A 22,109-nucleotide genomic window follows, 5' to 3' on the forward strand; every position below is an offset into this window, starting at 1 on the left:
TTTCCAGATGAACTGCGCGAGTCGTCATGCCATTAAAAAGTCAAACCATACCGTTTGCTATAGGTGGTTGAATTGTTTGACGCGAAGGGTCCAAAAAAGTTAGTTTGACGTGAAGGGTCCAAAAAGGCCAGTTTGCTGAAAAAGGAATGGCTTATCTGATGGAAATCGACATGAAGGGAGAGGAGATATTTCAGATTGGAGTCCATAGGCGAGCTGGCATCGGCAGTCGTAACAACTGTTGTACATTTTACGTATTTGAGATCTGGCTGATAGATTCCAATAATCAGCTTGGAGTGTGTTGCGTGTATGCTCGCGTGGGGAATGCTCATTAGAGATGTGAACATTTTGTATGAAGAGGTAAATTGCTGGGTATTTTCCATCTAAAATAGCGGGATGCTTTGAACAATAGTCAAGTCTTGACTTTTGTAGTCTTCCTTTGGCTCGCATGATGTTCGATTTGTCGAGAAAAGGCAAGAGGTGTCGAATTCGGCTAAAGGTAGCAACGATATTTCTTTTCTGGGGAACTTTCAGCTCGTTCGGAAAAGAGTCCCTTAGTGATTTTTTGATAAGAAATTTTATTGCCAAGTCGATGTCGTATGCGTTCAGGGTGATACTATGGTGTCGATTTTCTTCAGTTGTCAAAGGCGGTGATATTGCTGAGGGTGGAAACTGAATCAAGTTAGTTGACGAAGTTTCTGATGAGGGTTTGTGATACGGATCGATCGATTGAATATTTGCTGGTTGAGTTTCTAAACAGTGTGGCGGCAATAAGAACAACAGCTTTTGCGCGGAGAAGGCGATTCCACTTCGAAAAGCGCTCGTAATTGATGCAAGACCGGCTAACCATGGGATCTTGGAAGGCTGTAACATAGCAAGAGTGATGCTGATCGGGCAAACAATTTTCGGTAACACTGAAAACGCAATCATGTTGTCTGTCGCTTTTCAGAGTGTTCGAAGGGGAGTCTGTTTTAAGGGGAGGTTTGGACCAAGCATCTTCTGGCTGAAGAATGAAAGCTGGTCCATTCAACCAATGGCTGTTAAGGTTGAAAACTGAAAAGGGGATTCCACGTGTTCCATCATCGACGGGGTTGAGGTAACCTGGGCAGTGTTTCCACTGAGTAGATTGGGTGTGAGTTCCAGTTTCTCTGCTACACGATTTGCAACAAAGATTAATGGTCTTTTGTCTGATCCAAGAAATCATTGCAAAACTGTGCTGCTATCGTCCAGAGATAAATGTGGTTTACAGAGAAACGTTGTTACTTAATGAAACTAGCAAGACGGGCACCAAACAGAGCTGCTTGGATTTCCAGTTTCGTGATGGTGTGTTGCTTCAACGGGGCTACTCGGGCCTTACCTAAAGCAAACGTAATATTTGGCTGTGAATCGGAATCCGTTGCGTAAACAAGGTAAGCTACTGAAGCAAGAGCTGCGTATGAGGCATCTGAAAAGATGTGCAAGGTAAATTCTGAGGTAGGCTCAGCGAAATAATGGCGAGGTACGTGCAGCTGTTGAAGGTTGTCGGCTTCTTGGAGAAGATCAAAAAGCTTGGGTAGGTGCTCTTTGGTAATTTGATTGTCCCATTTTAGTCCTTTTCTCCAACTTTGTTGCTGTAGAGTTCGGAGGCGAATTGTGACAGGTGCGGCGAAGCCAATAGGGTCGAATATGGAGGATGAAGTATGAAGAAGGTTGCGCTGCGTTGGCTTCTTCCTTTTCAGATCCAGATTTTGTTCTGTTGAAAAACTAGTGAATCAGAGGAATTGTTCCATTCAATTCCCAATATACATTTCGTCGTTTTTGGGTCATTCAATTAGTTGTGAGATATGGCGCGGTGTTGCTGAGGTATTGCACTTAAAATCTCTGGGTTTGTAGTGATCCACATAGTCAGGTTGAAACTACCTGTGGCGAGTACCTTTCGCAGATCAATAGATATTTGTAATGTTTCTTTCACGGTGTTGGTTGACTTGTAATAATCGTCCATGTAGAAGTTGCTGTCAATAAATTCTTTGACGTTGGAGTAATCGTTTTTGTTTTCATCACCACAAGTTTGGAGAGCAAAGTTCGCACAAGTTGACAAGCATTTAGCGCCAAAAACGAAACGATTATACTCGTATAAATCTGGCTGAGTTTTTCCCCAGATGAATCTGAGAAATTTCCTGTCTTCGGGTCTGACGGAAACTTGCATGTACTTGCTTTCAATGTCTGCATTGATGAGATTTTTTCGTTCTCGAAAACGGCAAATAACGGCGAGTAGGTTGCTTATGAGGTCCGGTCTAGATAAAAGCATCTCGTTTAGGCAAGCTCCTTTGAATTCGTGTTTCGCGTTTGAAACTCTGCGGAGTTTTCCAGGCTTATTTGGGTTCGTCACTCCATGTTCTGGCAGTATCCATATTGTTGAGGGAATCTCTTCGCTTGGAAGTTTGCGAAAGTATTTCATGGTCAAATTGTTTGCGATTGTGACCTGGTACATTGCAAGCTTGTCGGGTTCGTTGAGAAGGCGGGTCTTCACTTTCTTGAATTGTTGAGCGGCAGCAAAGTAGTTGTTGGGAAAGCAGGCGTTCGGTTTTCAGAGAAGTCCGTCTTGATACCTTCCGTACGTGTAGGTGATAGTCTGCCGAAGGGTCTCAAGGGCGTGTTTCTCGTCTTTGGAGAGGGTTCCCTCCGGAGAGGTTCCGTAAGTTTCCATTCTCCAGGTTGATGCTAGTAGTTCGGAAAGGTGAGCGTTTTCGTTGATGTGGTTGTGGTGAGAAAAGTAGGCTCGGAAAACTGAATTCCCGAGTATATCGGCTATTGGATCACCAATTGTTCAACCAAGAGGTGTGGAAATTGCACGTGGTGCTTTTTCTGGTCCTTTTATTAATTCTTGAGATGTACCAAGATCAATATTGTTGGTTCCAATGAGAATTGAAACTTGGTTGTTGTCGAAAACTGGAAAATTGATGTTCTTTAGATAATCGTAATGTGATAATCGCAGATAATCGCAGATGCTGTTGAATTTTTTGGGTTGAACATCTTCTAGGTTCAGTTTGTCGAGCACGTAAGCATGTTTCACTAGAAACTGCTCGCTGACGTTTTCAAACGGGTGAATGGTCAATTCAACAGATCGTGCTTTGATTTGTTTCGAATCGTGAAACCCATCGATGAATTCTTCTGTTTCGAGGCTCTCGTCTAACTGAAGAGAGTCGAAGTCAATTTTAGCAAATAACTGTCATTGCTTCCATTGTCAAGAAAGGCATATATGTTAATATAATAATGTTTTTTGCGAATTGTAACAGGTACATAGAGCAGTAATGAGTTTGCCAAGCGTTTCTGCTGTCGATTGACTGAATTGTGTGGTCTCTCTGAAGCTAGTTGCTGCGGTGAGGAATTATTTCGAGCGTTTTTTGGGTTTTTCTATTGATGAATGCAGCTATGATGTTGTCTGCTGCAAGTGACGCATGTTCGCTTCGAAATGCAATCCTTTACCATGTGTTGTCCAAGACTATTTAGACGAAGGGTTTTTTTTGCATGTATAATCTTGCGAGGGGTGATGATCCATGTCACAAAAAGCGCAAGGAGTTCGTCTTTTTTCCGGTCTTTTTGTTTTCTCCGAAAATCTGTAGTTGCGTGTTTGGGGCTGGTTGCCGCGATGATTGTTGCTTTGATGTTCACTGTTTCTTTGTTGACTTGATGAAGAAGGTTGGCTAGATAAGGAAGTGAAGTTTTCCTGGGGTAGATAGCCACAAGCTAAGGCGAATTGTCTGAGCCAATGACTAAAATTGATGAGGCTGGGCTGCTGAAAACTGTTGTTGATGATATGTTGGGTCCATTGTAGTCGCTCAGAGTGGTGAAATTTGTTGGCTGCAAATTGCTTGTAAATTGTGGAGTTCAGGTCGTTGGTGAATCCAAGTGTCTGAAAAGTTTCCTCAAGATTGCAAATGAAAATGAAAAATCCATAAACGATTGCTTGTGTTGTCTTGAAGGCATTTGGAGTTGTTGTAGCTGGTTCACAATTATGTCTGGTTTTCCAAATCGTAGTTCGAGTTCTTGAAGAGCTGTTGCATACATAGCGCTGTTGCATGAGTATCCGACGATAGCTTGATGAGCGCTTCCGGTTGTCAATATTTGTAAGTGTGTTAACTTTTGTGCGTCGGAGATTGGTTGACTGTGAACAGTAGCTTGGAATCAGCCGTACCAAAATTGTCGTGTTCATGAGCTTAAGTCAATTTACTTCTGTCTTTTTGGAATGTTATCACTTTCTTGTCTTTTTTCGTCGTCGCATATATATGCGTGCAATTATATATGCCTTGATGTTGTTGAAACTACGCATCAAACAGTAGTGCACTGCACAGTCGGCCCTATTTTGCAATCGCAAAACAAAATCGAAAAACCGGGAGGGGTTGGGTTGGGTAACCCTTAGCTTAGTCCTAAGCTATGTCGAGTTGAGTGTGCTAGCTTGGCGAGTAGGCTGTCTAAATTGAAGAACTCGGCTGTCGAGATGAGCTTCGTAGGATGTCAAGTTGAGGTTTATCTGTTGTCCTGAGCTCACTTTTCAAAAGTTCGGCTACGGAAAAGAAATTTGAAGTCTGCTGATTGAAGGAGCTGGTCGATTGTTGCTGTTGATCATGTTCCGGAGTAGAATTCAGATCTGATGAATAAAGGAGATTGGCTGGTCGTTGTTTTCGGCTGTTCCTTGTCAAAGAAGATCGACTAGTCATTGTCGTTATCCAAGTAATTACAGGTTGAAGAAATTTGGTTGCAATCAGAAATTTATGTCAAGAAAATGAGAGCATAAACGAACGTTGGAGTAAACATTATGAGAGTGTGCTCCCGGCAAAAAAAAACTGATGTTGCGTATCAGGTGTTGTTGTCAGACAAAACGTATTTCTGGCATCGGGGTATCGTCGTTGCTGTTTATCTAAATTCGTTTAGGAAGGCAAAGCTGCTGGCTCTTCCGTTTTTCCATTCCAGAATGATGGCGTTGGAGAGGATGCTCCAGTTTGATTGCTGTTCTTTGGCACGGAGTGTTGAGTGTAGAAGTCTGGACAATTGGGATCGAGGCCTATTGCTGGGATTTGAACACTTCCACGGTGGGTTCTAACGTTGTATTGTCGTATTACGTTGTCGGCTGATGGGATTGGTGATTCTATGCGACCTAGTGGCCATAATCCACTAGGAGTTAGATATTCTAAAATCCAAACGGGTTGTCCATTTGGAATAGGCGGAGTTTTCGAGGTCCATTTCTGTCGGGGAAGCAGAGTTGGGATGAACTCTTTCAGTAGGCGGTTCCAAACATGGTCTGATAGCTGCTGTGCAAACTTCCATTGCTTCATCACTGTTAATGGCTTAGAATTAGTTTTTGGAGGCAAACTGGCAAACATTCTTCCAAGAAGGAAATGGTTAGGAGTCAGGGCCTCGATGTCACAGGGAGAAGACGATACATTTGTGATGGGTCGTGTATTCATAAACTGTTCAATGTCGCAAAACAGGGTGTTGAAAGTATAATCAGTGAGGGCTTTAGATCCAATGATGGCGGATAGAGAGTTTTTATCGATACGGATGAGACGTTCTCAGACGCCACCAAAATGCGGTGTGTGGGCGGGTTGAATTTCCAAGATAACTGGTGGTATCCAAAAAATTGGTTCATCGAGGAGCTGTCGAAGGTTGTCATCAGTTCTTTTTCTGCTGCTGTAAAGTTCGTTGCGTTGTCAGACCGAATTTCTGAAAGGGTGCCTCTTCTTGCAAAAAAGCGGCGGAGGGCTGTTAGGTTTGCGTCGGATCATAGGTCATGGCCCATTTCCAGATGAACTGCGCGAGTCGTCATGCAGGTAAAAATCAAACCATACCGTTTGCTATAGGTGGTTGAATTGTTTGACGCGAAGGGTCCAAAAAATTCAGTTTGACGCAAGGGTCCAAAAAGGCCAGTTTGCTGAAAAAGGAATGGCTTATCTGATGGAAATCGACATGAAGGGAGAGGAGATATTTCAGATTGGAGTCCATAGGCGAGCTGGCATCGGCAGTCGTAACAACTGTTGTACATTTTACGTATTTGAGATCTGGCTGATAGATTCCAATAATCAGCTTGGAGTGTGTTGCGTGTATGCTCGCGTGGGGAATGCTCATTAGAGATGTGAACCTTTTGTATGAGGAGGTAAGTTGCTGGGTATTTTCCATCTAAAATAGCGGGATGCTTTGAACAATAGTCAAGTCTTGACTTTTGTAGTCTTCCTTTGGCTCGCATGATGTTCGATTCGTCGAGAAAAAGCGAGAAGGGTCGGATTCGGCTAGAGGTAGCAACGATATTTCTTTTCTGGGGAACTTTCAGCTCGTTCGGAAAAGAGACCCATTGTGATTTTTTCATGAGAAATTTCATTGCCAAGTCGATGTCGTATGCGTTCAGGGTGATACTATGGTGTCGATTTTCTTCAGTTGTCGAAGGCGGTGATATTGCTGAGGGTGGAAACTGAATCAAGTTAGTTGACGAAGTTTCTGATGAGGGTTTGTGATACGGATCGATCGATTGAATATTTGCTGGTTGAGTTTCTAAACAGTGTGGCGGCAATAAGAACAACAGCTTTTGCGCGGAGAAGGCGATTCCACTTCGAAAAGCGCTCGTAATTGATGCAAGACCGGCTAACCATGGGATCTTGGAAGGCTGTAACATAGCAAGAGTGATGCTGATCGGGCAAACAATTTTCGGTAACACTGAAAACGCAATCATGTTGTCTGTCGCTTTTCAGAGTGTTCGAAGGGGAGTCTGTTTTAAGGGGAGGTTTGGACCAAGCATCTTCTGGCTGAAGAATGAAAGCTGGTCCATTCAACCAATGGCTGTTAAGGTTGAAAACTGAAAAGGGGATTCCACGTGTTCCATCATCGACGGGGTTGAGGTAACCTGGGCAGTGTTTCCACTGAGTAGATTGGGTGTGAGTTCCAGTTTCTCTGCTACACGATTTGCAACAAAGATTAATGGTCTTTTGTCTGATCCAAGAAATCATTGCAAAACTGTGCTGCTATCGTCCAGAGATAAATGTGGCTTACAGAGAAACGTTGTTACTTAATGAAACTAGCAAGACGGGCACCAAACAGAGCTGCTTGGATTTCCAGTTTCGTGATGGTGTGTTGCTTCAACGGGGCTACTCGGGCCTTACCTAAAGCAAACGTAATATTTGGCTGTGAATCGGAATCCGTTGTGTAAACAAGGTAAGCTACTGAAGCAAGAGCTGCGTATGAGGCATCTGAAAAGATGTGCAAGGTAAATTCTGAGGTAGGCTCAGCGAAATAATGGCGAGGTACGTGCAGCTGTTGAAGGTTGTCGGCTTCTTGGAGAAGATCAAAAAGCTTGGGTAGGTGCTCTTTGGTAATTTGATTGTCCCATTTTAGTCCTTTTCTCCAAATTTGTTGCTGTAGAAATCGGAGGCGAATTGTGACAGGTGCGGCGAAGCCAATATGGTCGAATATGGAGGATGAAGTATGAAGAAGGTTGCGCTGCGTTGGCTTCTTATTTTTCAGATCCTGATTTTCTTCGCTGGAATTCGTGTTTCGCGTTTGAAACTCTGCGGAGTTTTCCAGGCTTATTTGGGTTCGTCACTCCATATTCTGGCAGTATCCATACTGTTGAGGGAATCTCTTCGCTTGGAAGTTTGCGAAAGTATTTCATGGTCAAATTGTTTGCGATTGTGACCTGGTACATTGCAAGCTTGTCGGGTTCGTTGAGAAGGCGGGTCTTCACTTTCTTGAATTGTTGAGCGGCAGCAAAGTAGTTGTTGGGAAAGCAGGCGTTCGGTTTTCAGAGAAGTCCGTCTTGATACATTCCATACGTATAGGTGATAGTCTGCCGAAGGGTATCAAGGGCGTGTTTCTCGTCTTTGGAGAGGGTTACCTCCGGAGAGGTTCCGTAAGTTTCCATTCTCCAGGTTGATGCTAGTAGTTCGGAAAGGTGAGCGTTTTCGTTGATGTGGTTGTGGTGAGAATAGTAGGCTCGGAAAACTGAATTCCCGAGTATATAGGCTGTTGGACCACCAATTGTTCATTCAAGAGGTGTAGAAATTGCACGTGGTGCTTTTTCTGGTCCTTTTATTAATGCTTGAGATGAAGCAAGATCAATATTGTCGGTTCCAATGAGAATTGAAACTTGGTTGTTGTCGAAACTCGAAAATTGATGTCCTTTAGATAATCGTAATGTGATAATCGCAGATAATCGCAGATGCTGTTGAGTTTGTTGGGCTGAACATCTTCTAGGTTCACCTTGTCAAGCGCGTAAGCACAATCACTAGAAACTGCTCGCTGAGGTTTTCAAACGGGTGAATGGTCAATTCAACAGATCGTGCTTTGAATTGTTTCGAATCGTGAAATCCATCGATGAAGAATTCTTCTGTTTCGAGGCTCTCGTCTAACTGAAGAGAGTCGGAAGTCGATTGTAGCAAATAACTGTCATTGCTTCCATTGTCAGGAAAGGCATATGTGTTAATATTTATGTTTGTTGCGAATTGTAACAGGTACATAGAGCAGTAATGAGTTTGCGAAGCGTTTTTGCTGTTGATTGACTGAATTGTGAGGTCTGTCTGAAGCTAGTTGCTGTTTTTAGGAATTATTTCGAGCGCTGTTTGGGTTTTTTTGTTGATGAATGCAGCTATGATGTTGTTTGCTGCAATTGACGCATGTTCGCTTCGAAATGCAATCCTTTAGCATGTGTTGTCCAAGACCATTTAGACAAAGATTTTTTTGCATGTATAAGCTTTCGCTTATCGTCAATTGTTAAATCTTTGTACTTAAGACATTGAGAGGGGTGATGATCCATGTCACAAAAAGCGCAAGGAGTTCGTATTTTTTCCGGTCTTTTTGTGTTCTCCGAAAATCTGTAGTTGCGTGTTTGGGGCTGGTTGCCGCGATGATTGTTACTTTGATGTTCACTGTTTCTTTGTTGACTTGATGAAGAAGGTTGGCTAAATGAGCAAGTGAAGTTTTCCTGGGGTAGATAGCCACAAGCTAAGGCGAATTGTCTGAGCCAATGACTAAAATTGATGAGGCTGGGCTGCTGAATACTGTTGTTGATGATATGTTGGGTCCATTGTAGTCGCTCAGAGTGGTGAAATTTGTTGGCTGCAAATTGCACGTAAATGGTGAAGTTCAGGTCGTTGGTGAATCCAAGTGTCTGAAAAGTTTCCTCAAGATTGCAAATGAAAATGAAAAATCCATAAACGGTTGCTTGTGTTGTCTTGAAGCATTTGGAGTTGTTGTAGCTTGTTGACAATTCTGTCTGGTTTTCCAAATTGTAGTTCGAGTTCTTGAAGAGCTGTTGCATACATAGCGCTGTTGCATGAGTATCCGGCGATAGCTTGATGAGCGCTTCCTGTTGTCAGTATTTGCAAGTGTGTTAATTTTTGTGCGTCGGAGATGGGTTGACTGTGAACAGTAGCTTGGAATCAGCCGTACCACATGTTCCATTTCATTGGATCACCGTCGTACTTGTCAAGTTTGATCTTCGGTAGTCGTGATGTCTGTGTAATCGTTGAAGATGAAAATGGCGCAGTGTAAACTGCTGTGTTGTTGTGAGTCTGAGGCATGAACTTGGTCGGAGGAAACAGTAATGCGGTAAAACTATTCGATTGCGGAATAACTGTTGCTTGTTGCTGTTGATTGTCTGGCAAATTTTGGTTGTTTTTGACTGATGTAGACATGTTTGCTACTGAAAACGAAGGTTGTTGCTGTTGAGTCGTGGTGACTGCTGATGAGTTAGCGCTGAATTCGATACGAGCGCTTTGGTTGCTTGAAGCAGTTTGAAGACTGGGTGCGCTTTGGTTGTTGGATTGGGCGCTGTTGGTTGCTGCAGATGTTGCGTCTCTTGGATTGATAAGTCGTCTGAGTAGTCTGCTGTACTCACTGACAAGGTCGTCTAGTTTGTCTTCAATTCCAGCGAATGTTGACATGAAATCATCTGGCTGTGAGTCTTATGTCGGATGGTCGATGAGGTAAGTCGTCGATTCGTCAAGCTGTTTTGAGAGTGAAGAAGTTTCAGTTTTTAATTCTGCTAGTCAAAAGTCGGTTTCTTCTTCTGCGATGGCTTTAGAAATTCGGCTGAGGAGTCGTTCTAGTCGTTTGACTAAAAATTTGCACTGTCCGGGTGTACTTTTCTACTTTTCGTAGGCATTCTGTCGTTGAAAGCTATGTCGATTGTACTTTTCGTCGTCGCATATATATGCGTGCAACATATATATGTTGTTCGGAGTTGTTGACGCTGTTGTTGAGCTGTTGAATGTTTTTGTGGTGTTGATTGGTTCTGATGTGACTATGTTCTGTTTCTACCTGAATCACAAACTAGGACGACAAGAGAAACAAAGTAACTTTAAGACTTTAATTTCAAGTATTAGAAACAAATAAAATATCAGAGCTCTAGATATTTGTATATGTCTCCCTGATACTCGAGAGAGAAAAAACAATTTTTCACGTAATGAGGACGTGAAACTTTACGTCAGTAACCCGAACTATTGACGTGATGAGGACGTTAAGTTCTAAGTAGACCGGGGAAAACAGTAACCAACCAAAAAAACACACAATTTTTTTCAATGTTTTGCGATTGCAAAAGACTACGGGGCAAATTATTTTGATGTAGAGCGGGGAATCTATCTACCAGATGAAAGGCTCGTATAAAAGTTGAGTGCCATGTAAACTCAAAATGTGTGGAACCTGTTTTATCTCAAGTTTTTCTATTTAATTAGTTCCCTTGTTTTCTTTTAAGAGCTAATAACAATTGTGAAAAAAAATTTCAAAGTTTTCGTGATCATGAGTTTAAGTCAATCAATTCACTTCTGTCTTTTTGATATGTTTTCACTTTGTCGTCATTTTTCGTCGTCGCATTTATATGCGTGCAACATATATATGCCTTGATGTTGTTGAAACTGTGCGTCACACAGTAGTGCAATTTTTCAGTCAAGCCAACGTGGCACTCAACGACAATCGCCAACAAAGTCTTCCGGTCCATTTTGAAGATAAGTTGCGTTTGTTTGTAAGCAAAAATAAATATTTATTTATTTAATTTTATATTTAGTTATTTAATTAATAGCGCGCCTATATTGGTTGAATTTTTAACCTCCATAAATTTACAAAGTGATCGTAGGTGAAACATTTTTTTAATTTTGAGCTCAGGACAACAATACTTTTCGGCTAAAAAACATTTTGTCAAAACTCGCTAGTGAAGTTTCGAAATTTGTCTGAAGAAAAACAATCACCGCGAGCACAAATTTTAGGTCACTTTTTTCAAAAGTCGGAACAAAACAGCTTAAGGTGAAGATTTTGATGTTGTGATTAGTCAACATGTGTGAATTTTCGAAAAAAAAAAGCCAGAATATCCAAATTGGAAAATATACTGACAAGAAACGACCTCAATTGTCAAATAAAGAGCAGATTACCCGTGAAATCGAAAAAAGGCTGCTTTTGATTTGTTTTTTTTTGTGAAATAACGGCGTCAAATGGCCGCTCAAATTACTGAGATGTTTTTTCAATCCAAAAAAAATTCTGCAGTTGCTGGGAACGTCCTCAAGCAAACAAACGAACACAAGAAAGTTTACAAAATTCAAAACAAATGATTCGCTTAGAATCAGTTTTGAAGATAACCCTCACCTTGAGTACTGCATGCTAAAAGTGAACGATTTGCCGAGTAGTTCAGATGAACTACTCGAGGAAGATCTTTTTTACTGCAAGCGTCAGCAACCGGCATCAAAAATACTGAATTGATAGCTGAAAATAAAATGGGAAACAAAAAATGAATCACAAGTCGGGTTGAGCTCCTTTCAGTAGGCGGTTCCAAACATGGTCTGATAGCTGCTGTGCAAACTTCCATTGCTTCATCACTGTTAATGGCTTAGAATTAGTTTTTGGAGGCAAACTGGCAAACATTCTTCCAAGAAGGAAATGGTTAGGAGTCAGGGCCTCGATGTCACAGGGAGAAGACGATACATTTGTGATGGGTCGTGTATTCATAAACTGTTCAATGTCGCAAAACAGGGTGTTGAAAGTATAATCAGTGAGGGCTTTAGATCCAATGATGGCGGATAGAGAGTTTTTATCGATACGGATGAGACGTTCTCAGACGCCACCAAAATGCGGTGTGTGGGCGGGTTGAATTTCCAAGATAACTGGTGGTATCCAAAAAATTGGTTCATCGAGGAGCTGTCGAAGGTTGTCATCAGTTCTTTTTCTGCTGCTGTAAAGTTCGTTGCGTTGTCAGACCGAATTTCTGAAAGGGTGCCTCTTCTTGCAAAAAAGCGGCGGAGGGCTGTTAGGTTTGCGTCGGATCATAGGTCATGGCCCATTTCCAGATGAACTGCGCGAGTCGTCATGCAGGTAAAAATCAAACCATACCGTTTGCTATAGGTGGTTGAATTGTTTGACGCGAAGGGTCCAAAAAATTCAGTTTGACGCAAGGGTCCAAAAAGGCCAGTTTGCTGAAAAAGGAATGGCTTATCTGATGGAAATCGACATGAAGGGAGAGGAGATATTTCAGATTGGAGTCCATAGGCGAGCTGGCATCGGCAGTCGTAACAACTGTTGTACATTTTACGTATTTGAGATCTGGCTGATAGATTCCAATAATCAGCTTGGAGTGTGTTGCGTGTATGCTCGCGTGGGGAATGCTCATTAGAGATGTGAACCTTTTGTATGAGGAGGTAAGTTGCTGGGTATTTTCCATCTAAAATAGCGGGATGCTTTGAACAATAGTCAAGTCTTGACTTTTGTAGTCTTCCTTTGGCTCGCATGATGTTCGATTCGTCGAGAAAAAGCGAGAAGGGTCGGATTCGGCTAGAGGTAGCAACGATATTTCTTTTCTGGGGAACTTTCAGCTCGTTCGGAAAAGAGACCCATTGTGATTTTTTCATGAGAAATTTCATTGCCAAGTCGATGTCGTATGCGTTCAGGGTGATACTATGGTGTCGATTTTCTTCAGTTGTCGAAGGCGGTGATATTGCTGAGGGTGGAAACTGAATCAAGTTAGTTGACGAAGTTTCTGATGAGGGTTTGTGATACGGATCGATCGATTGAATATTTGCTGGTTGAGTTTCTAAACAGTGTGGCGGCAATAAGAACAACAGCTTTTGCGCGGAGAAGGCGATTCCACTTCGAAAAGCGCTCGTAATTGATGCAAGACCGGCTAACCATGGGATCTTGGAAGGCTGTAACATAGCAAGAGTGATGCTGATCGGGCAAACAATTTTCGGTAACACTGAAAACGCAATCATGTTGTCTGTCGCTTTTCAGAGTGTTCGAAGGGGAGTCTGTTTTAAGGGGAGGTTTGGACCAAGCATCTTCTGGCTGAAGAATGAAAGCTGGTCCATTCAACCAATGGCTGTTAAGGTTGAAAACTGAAAAGGGGATTCCACGTGTTCCATCATCGACGGGGTTGAGGTAACCTGGGCAGTGTTTCCACTGAGTAGATTGGGTGTGAGTTCCAGTTTCTCTGCTACACGATTTGCAACAAAGATTAATGGTCTTTTGTCTGATCCAAGAAATCATTGCAAAACTGTGCTGCTATCGTCCAGAGATAAATGTGGCTTACAGAGAAACGTTGTTACTTAATGAAACTAGCAAGACGGGCACCAAACAGAGCTGCTTGGATTTCCAGTTTCGTGATGGTGTGTTGCTTCAACGGGGCTACTCGGGCCTTACCTAAAGCAAACGTAATATTTGGCTGTGAATCGGAATCCGTTGTGTAAACAAGGTAAGCTACTGAAGCAAGAGCTGCGTATGAGGCATCTGAAAAGATGTGCAAGGTAAATTCTGAGGTAGGCTCAGCGAAATAATGGCGAGGTACGTGCAGCTGTTGAAGGTTGTCGGCTTCTTGGAGAAGATCAAAAAGCTTGGGTAGGTGCTCTTTGGTAATTTGATTGTCCCATTTTAGTCCTTTTCTCCAAATTTGTTGCTGTAGAAATCGGAGGCGAATTGTGACAGGTGCGGCGAAGCCAATATGGTCGAATATGGAGGATGAAGTATGAAGAAGGTTGCGCTGCGTTGGCTTCTTATTTTTCAGATCCTGATTTTCTTCGCTGGAATTCGTGTTTCGCGTTTGAAACTCTGCGGAGTTTTCCAGGCTTATTTGGGTTCGTCACTCCATATTCTGGCAGTATCCATACTGTTGAGGGAATCTCTTCGCTTGGAAGTTTGCGAAAGTATTTCATGGTCAAATTGTTTGCGATTGTGACCTGGTACATTGCAAGCTTGTCGGGTTCGTTGAGAAGGCGGGTCTTCACTTTCTTGAATTGTTGAGCGGCAGCAAAGTAGTTGTTGGGAAAGCAGGCGTTCGGTTTTCAGAGAAGTCCGTCTTGATACATTCCATACGTATAGGTGATAGTCTGCCGAAGGGTATCAAGGGCGTGTTTCTCGTCTTTGGAGAGGGTTACCTCCGGAGAGGTTCCGTAAGTTTCCATTCTCCAGGTTGATGCTAGTAGTTCGGAAAGGTGAGCGTTTTCGTTGATGTGGTTGTGGTGAGAATAGTAGGCTCGGAAAACTGAATTCCCGAGTATATAGGCTGTTGGACCACCAATTGTTCATTCAAGAGGTGTAGAAATTGCACGTGGTGCTTTTTCTGGTCCTTTTATTAATGCTTGAGATGAAGCAAGATCAATATTGTCGGTTCCAATGAGAATTGAAACTTGGTTGTTGTCGAAACTCGAAAATTGATGTCCTTTAGATAATCGTAATGTGATAATCGCAGATAATCGCAGATGCTGTTGAGTTTGTTGGGCTGAACATCTTCTAGGTTCACCTTGTCAAGCGCGTAAGCACAATCACTAGAAACTGCTCGCTGAGGTTTTCAAACGGGTGAATGGTCAATTCAACAGATCGTGCTTTGAATTGTTTCGAATCGTGAAATCCATCGATGAAGAATTCTTCTGTTTCGAGGCTCTCGTCTAACTGAAGAGAGTCGGAAGTCGATTGTAGCAAATAACTGTCATTGCTTCCATTGTCAGGAAAGGCATATGTGTTAATATTTATGTTTGTTGCGAATTGTAACAGGTACATAGAGCAGTAATGAGTTTGCGAAGCGTTTTTGCTGTTGATTGACTGAATTGTGAGGTCTGTCTGAAGCTAGTTGCTGTTTTTAGGAATTATTTCGAGCGCTGTTTGGGTTTTTTTGTTGATGAATGCAGCTATGATGTTGTTTGCTGCAATTGACGCATGTTCGCTTCGAAATGCAATCCTTTAGCATGTGTTGTCCAAGACCATTTAGACAAAGATTTTTTTGCATGTATAAGCTTTCGCTTATCGTCAATTGTTAAATCTTTGTACTTAAGACATTGAGAGGGGTGATGATCCATGTCACAAAAAGCGCAAGGAGTTCGTATTTTTTCCGGTCTTTTTGTGTTCTCCGAAAATCTGTAGTTGCGTGTTTGGGGCTGGTTGCCGCGATGATTGTTACTTTGATGTTCACTGTTTCTTTGTTGACTTGATGAAGAAGGTTGGCTAAATGAGCAAGTGAAGTTTTCCTGGGGTAGATAGCCACAAGCTAAGGCGAATTGTCTGAGCCAATGACTAAAATTGATGAGGCTGGGCTGCTGAATACTGTTGTTGATGATATGTTGGGTCCATTGTAGTCGCTCAGAGTGGTGAAATTTGTTGGCTGCAAATTGCACGTAAATGGTGAAGTTCAGGTCGTTGGTGAATCCAAGTGTCTGAAAAGTTTCCTCAAGATTGCAAATGAAAATGAAAAATCCATAAACGGTTGCTTGTGTTGTCTTGAAGCATTTGGAGTTGTTGTAGCTTGTTGACAATTCTGTCTGGTTTTCCAAATTGTAGTTCGAGTTCTTGAAGAGCTGTTGCATACATAGCGCTGTTGCATGAGTATCCGGCGATAGCTTGATGAGCGCTTCCTGTTGTCAGTATTTGCAAGTGTGTTAATTTTTGTGCGTCGGAGATGGGTTGACTGTGAACAGTAGCTTGGAATCAGCCGTACCACATGTTCCATTTCATTGGATCACCGTCGTACTTGTCAAGTTTGATCTTCGGTAGTCGTGATGTCTGTGTAATCGTTGAAGATGAAAATGGCGCAGTGTAAACTGCTGTGTTGTTGTGAGTCTGAGGCATGAACTTGGTCGGAGGAAACAGTAATGCGGTAAAACTATTCGATTGCGGAATAACTGTTGCTTGTTGCTGTTGATTGTCTGGCAAATTTTGGTTGTTTTTGACTGATGTAGACATGTTTGCTACTGAAAACGAAGGTTGTTGCTGTTGAGTCGTGGTGACTGCTGATGAGTTAGCGCTGAATTCGATACGAGCGCTTTGGTTGCTTGAAGCAGTTTGAAGACTGGGTGCGCTTTGGTTGTTGGATTGGGCGCTGTTGGTTGCTGCAGATGTTGCGTCTCTTGGATTGATAAGTCGTCTGAGTAGTCTGCTGTACTCACTGACAAGGTCGTCTAGTTTGTCTTCAATTCCAGCGAATGTTGACATGAAATCATCTGGCTGTGAGTCTTATGTCGGATGGTCGATGAGGTAAGTCGTCGATTCGTCAAGCTGTTTTGAGAGTGAAGAAGTTTCAGTTTTTAATTCTGCTAGTCAAAAGTCGGTTTCTTCTTCTGCGATGGCTTTAGAAATTCGGCTGAGGAGTCGTTCTAGTCGTTTGACTAAAAATTTGCACTGTCCGGGTGTACTTTTCTACTTTTCGTAGGCATTCTGTCGTTGAAAGCTATGTCGATTGTACTTTTCGTCGTCGCATATATATGCGTGCAACATATATATGTTGTTCGGAGTTGTTGACGCTGTTGTTGAGCTGTTGAATGTTTTTGTGGTGTTGATTGGTTCTGATGTGACTATGTTCTGTTTCTACCTGAATCACAAACTAGGACGACAAGAGAAACAAAGTAACTTTAAGACTTTAATTTCAAGTATTAGAAACAAATAAAATATCAGAGCTCTAGATATTTGTATATGTCTCCCTGATACTCGAGAGAGAAAAAACAATTTTTCACGTAATGAGGACGTGAAACTTTACGTCAGTAACCCGAACTATTGACGTGATGAGGACGTTAAGTTCTAAGTAGACCGGGGAAAACAGTAACCAACCAAAAAAACACACAATTTTTTTCAATGTTTTGCGATTGCAAAAGACTACGGGGCAAATTATTTTGATGTAGAGCGGGGAATCTATCTACCAGATGAAAGGCTCGTATAAAAGTTGAGTGCCATGTAAACTCAAAATGTGTGGAACCTGTTTTATCTCAAGTTTTTCTATTTAATTAGTTCCCTTGTTTTCTTTTAAGAGCTAATAACAATTGTGAAAAAAAATTTCAAAGTTTTCGTGATCATGAGTTTAAGTCAATCAATTCACTTCTGTCTTTTTGATATGTTTTCACTTTGTCGTCATTTTTCGTCGTCGCATTTATATGCGTGCAACATATATATGCCTTGATGTTGTTGAAACTGTGCGTCACACAGTAGTGCAATTTTTCAGTCAAGCCAACGTGGCACTCAACGACAATCGCCAACAAAGTCTTCCGGTCCATTTTGAAGATAAGTTGCGTTTGTTTGTAAGCAAAAATAAATATTTATTTATTTAATTTTATATTTAGTTATTTAATTAATAGCGCGCCTATATTGGTTGAATTTTTAACCTCCATAAATTTACAAAGTGATCGTAGGTGAAACATTTTTTTAATTTTGAGCTCAGGACAACAATACTTTTCGGCTAAAAAACATTTTGTCAAAACTCGCTAGTGAAGTTTCGAAATTTGTCTGAAGAAAAACAATCACCGCGAGCACAAATTTTAGGTCACTTTTTTCAAAAGTCGGAACAAAACAGCTTAAGGTGAAGATTTTGATGTTGTGATTAGTCAACATGTGTGAATTTTCGAAAAAAAAAAGCCAGAATATCCAAATTGGAAAATATACTGACAAGAAACGACCTCAATTGTCAAATAAAGAGCAGATTACCCGTGAAATCGAAAAAAGGCTGCTTTTGATTTGTTTTTTTTTGTGAAATAACGGCGTCAAATGGCCGCTCAAATTACTGAGATGTTTTTTCAATCCAAAAAAAATTCTGCAGTTGCTGGGAACGTCCTCAAGCAAACAAACGAACACAAGAAAGTTTACAAAATTCAAAACAAATGATTCGCTTAGAATCAGTTTTGAAGATAACCCTCACCTTGAGTACTGCATGCTAAAAGTGAACGATTTGCCGAGTAGTTCAGATGAACTACTCGAGGAAGATCTTTTTTACTGCAAGCGTCAGCAACCGGCATCAAAAATACTGAATTGATAGCTGAAAATAAAATGGGAAACAAAAAATGAATCACAAGTCGGGTTGAGCTCCATACACCGAAACTGCTACCCTACAATTCCATACGTTCAAAAATGTTTATCATACAATTCCATAAACCAATAGTATGGAAAAAGTGTTTATCATACAATTTCCATGTATAAAAAATGTATCATAAGCGTTTTTTTAAGCAATTCTTATCATTAAGTTTTTTAAATAGTCCAAAAATGAGTCTCAAATATCAAGCTATTGAAATTGCCCTTGTATTCTGTTTTGTTTAAAAACACTCAGAACATTGAAAGAACGTATAGTTTTTTGGTCGAGTAAGAGCCTTAAAATTCTACGCAAACTCGCACTAACTTTTCAAGGATAATACTCCATTATATTATGTTTCCATCGTCAGTTTTACATAAAAGCAAAATAATTGAACAAAAATGGATTATGATTTAATTTTTGTCAAGCAGTAAATTCTTTTTAACTCGGTTATAATCCATTGACGCGAAGTGGGGAAGGGGTTTGAAATGAATAGTAATAGCTGAACACGTAATCGGATAGGGGAGGGGGTAGGATTAATTGCGCATTTAAAATAAGGGTTACATGTCATTTTGCCCCAAGTCAACTTGTCCCAGCCCAACTTGTCCGATTCCAACTTGCCCCAGATGACAACTTGTCCTATGCCATCTTGTCCCATATAATAAAAAATGAAACTTGCCCCAGATTCTTTGATATCCTCGTAGAACATAATGTCGGCATAAAGATGAAAGACTTGTTTGTGAACAATTAAGCTTGAAACAAAATGCGGAATCATTTAAACATGCGCTGAATCAAAATGAGTTCAAAGCATGCATGAACAAAATGAACGCGGCTAAATTTCAATGCAATTTTCATGTCGAGTTAAATATTTCAAAAGATTGATTGCTGATTTTGTAAGCTTCAATAGCATAGTTAATAGTGCACAACACTCTTAATCAAGAAGTCAAGAGTTCAAAACTTGAAGAAGTCAAAAAATTTTAGTATGAAATCAATGAAATGGAAAACCGCAGGTACTGCCTCGCCCCTTAAACCCCCCTATACTGGGTAACCCAGAATAGGGGGCGGGGTGAGGGAAAGAGCAAAATTATTGCAGTATTGGCCTTTATCATCTCTCAAAATTCGGACCCTGTACGATGGCTATAAGTTAAAAAAGTGATGATTTTTTAAAAATCAATTAAAAATGCAACAAAATGCCGACAATTAAGTGGAAATTATGCCGACAATTTAAAAATTACGAAAGAGTTAAATGAGCTAGTGCATATAAATAGTCAACAACATGGTCTTTGTTGAAATTACTAGAAATGTTTTGTATTTTTTCATGAATGTCCCGATATTTCTTCCGCCCTTGATTCTGTGTTCCCCCCATAGCCTTCAAAATGTTGAACTTCTGGTTTGCTGAGTCCATTTGAATCTTATTCAAGAAAGTGTAGAGGCTTGGGTGGCTCCCTTGAAATAATGCTGTCACTCCAAGATGCCAACCTTCAACGGCGTTTGTCGTTCGTATCAAGCCTTCCGCTGCTTCTTGGGAATGGTTCCAGAGACTCATAGGGAATAACGGTTGCCTGCTGTTTCGCCCTATTGTTTCGCCCTTTATATAACTTCTCTGAAAGTATGAGGCAAGTTCGTCAATTTTATCTGACAGGCTTTGCTCAAGATCTTCATGGTCTAAATTTGCAACAACAAGGGCTTATAATGACAACATTTATTCAACATTTTCTCATTATGATCGAAAATTCGCACTGATTGCAGTAAATTAACTGAATAAATTCCCGTAACCTCAATTTCCGGATTAACTACAAACAAAACAAGACTGCTCCTATCAGGGCGAAGCCTTGAATGTTCCGACTGCCTTTTAAGGTTTATAGTGCAGTAATAACATTTAAAAAATCAATGAAATAAAACAAAATGAAAAAAAATATATTTCTAAAATTTGAAATTTTTTATGAAAATCATCCCCCCACACGCCAAATAAAGTACAAAAGGATAGATTTTGCTCCTTGTAACAAACCAATTATGGCAAATAAGCTTCTTTTGACCAATTTGGAACGATTTTTATGGTGGATTAACTCTCCGTTTATGCGTTAATAGCGCGAAATATATCGCGCGTTAATTGTCCCAAATTGGCCAAAATGGCAATCTTTAAACCCCCGTAACTTTACGAAAACCAATCACAGGTGAAATATCTTTTCAAATTTGAGCTCAGGACAACAATACTTTTCGAATGATAAAAAAATTGCTGTCAAAAATGGCTAGTTAAAAAGTCGAAATTTGTCTGAAGAAAAAAAAACCCACCCCGAGCACAAATATTCCGTTAATTTCGTATCGAAAGTCGGAACAATAATCGCGAAAATAATTGTAGATATGAAACTATCAAAAAATAAACGCGGCGCAGAATGCTACTTTTTAGCAAGACATAATTTCAGCTAATACTCTTAAAAATTGGTTACAGAACTTAATTTGTTAAGTTTCTCGACAAAATTTGAACTGACGGGGGATCATTCATGCATTTAAAGAGTACTTCTTTGGTCTCTAGGTTTTGATCATCATCTATGAAAAAATGAGAAAAAACTGAAATATTGCCATTGCCAGATAAGTTTTTTATTAGTTTTTTGAGTTCGGATGCCTGAAAGCAGGCTCATGCAGCCAATTTTCAAGTTTCCAATCTGAAAATTTGTATATGAACAAACATGATTTTGAAAAGTTTTTGTGTCTCAAGAGTGGACACAATTTATTTGTTAGTCTATTTCGACTAGAGTCAATTAAATTTTTTGTTGAAGTCTTTTCTTCAAATTAATTTGAAGAAAACAACTCCATAAAACATCGGAAAATCAAATGCCAAAATTCATCACAGCGCACAATTTGATTTGCGTAGGTCTCCTAGTTGGAAAATATTGATTTTTTTTGGGTTGAATTGGAGGAAAAAAAAATTCCTGATAATAACAGAAAACTGCTCATTTTCTTTTAAAAAACAATTGTATGCTAATTTTGGTTACCAATTTGATAATCTGTATTTAGAAGTCAAAGAAAAAACTAAAATTTTCACCAAATGCGCTGTTTCTAGTGGAAACCGGTAATTTTTTTCCCTAGAAAAACGGATATTGTTAACTATTTCCCCCCTATTGCAATAGGGGGGAAAGAGGGGAATAGTTAACAAGATACAAAATTCGTAAATGTTTCACTGCTCAGTTCTTTCTTATAGGGGGGGATGGTTTTCGTTACAAAGTACCATAGGAGAAATAGTTAACAAGATCCAGAAATACGTTCGAAAGGATGCAAATATTACCTCATCGACCAACCGACTGGCTGTGAGTCTTCTGTCGGATGGTCGATGAGGTAAGTCGTCGTTCCTCAAGCTGCTTTGAGAGTGAAGAAGTTTAAGTTTTGAATTCTGCTAGTTCAAAGTCGGTTTCTTCTTCTGCGATGGCTTTAGAAATTCGGCTGAGTAGTCGTTCTAGTCGTTTGACTAAAAACTTGCACTGTCCGGCTGTACTTTTTGTAGGCATTCTGTCGTTGAAAGCTAGGTCGATTGTACTTTTTATCGTCGCATATATATGCGTGCAACATATAAATGTTGTTCGGAGTTATTGATGCTGGTGTTGAGCTGTTGAATGTTGTTGGGGTGATGATTGGTTCTGATGTCACTATGTTCTGTCTCTACCTTAATCTCAAACTAGGACGAGAAGAGAAACCAAGTAACTTTAAGATTTCAATTTCAAGTTTTAGAAACCAATAAAACATCAGAGCTCTAGATATTTGTATATGTCTCCCTGATACTAGAGAGAGAATTTTTTTTTCATGTAATGAGGACGTGAAACGTTACGTCAGTAACCCGAACTATTGACGTGATGAGGACGTTAAG

This window comes from Symsagittifera roscoffensis, chromosome 4, assembly GCF_963678635.1.
Source record: "Symsagittifera roscoffensis chromosome 4, txSymRosc1.1, whole genome shotgun sequence".
Classification (NCBI taxonomy): Eukaryota; Metazoa; Xenacoelomorpha; order Acoela; family Convolutidae; genus Symsagittifera; species Symsagittifera roscoffensis.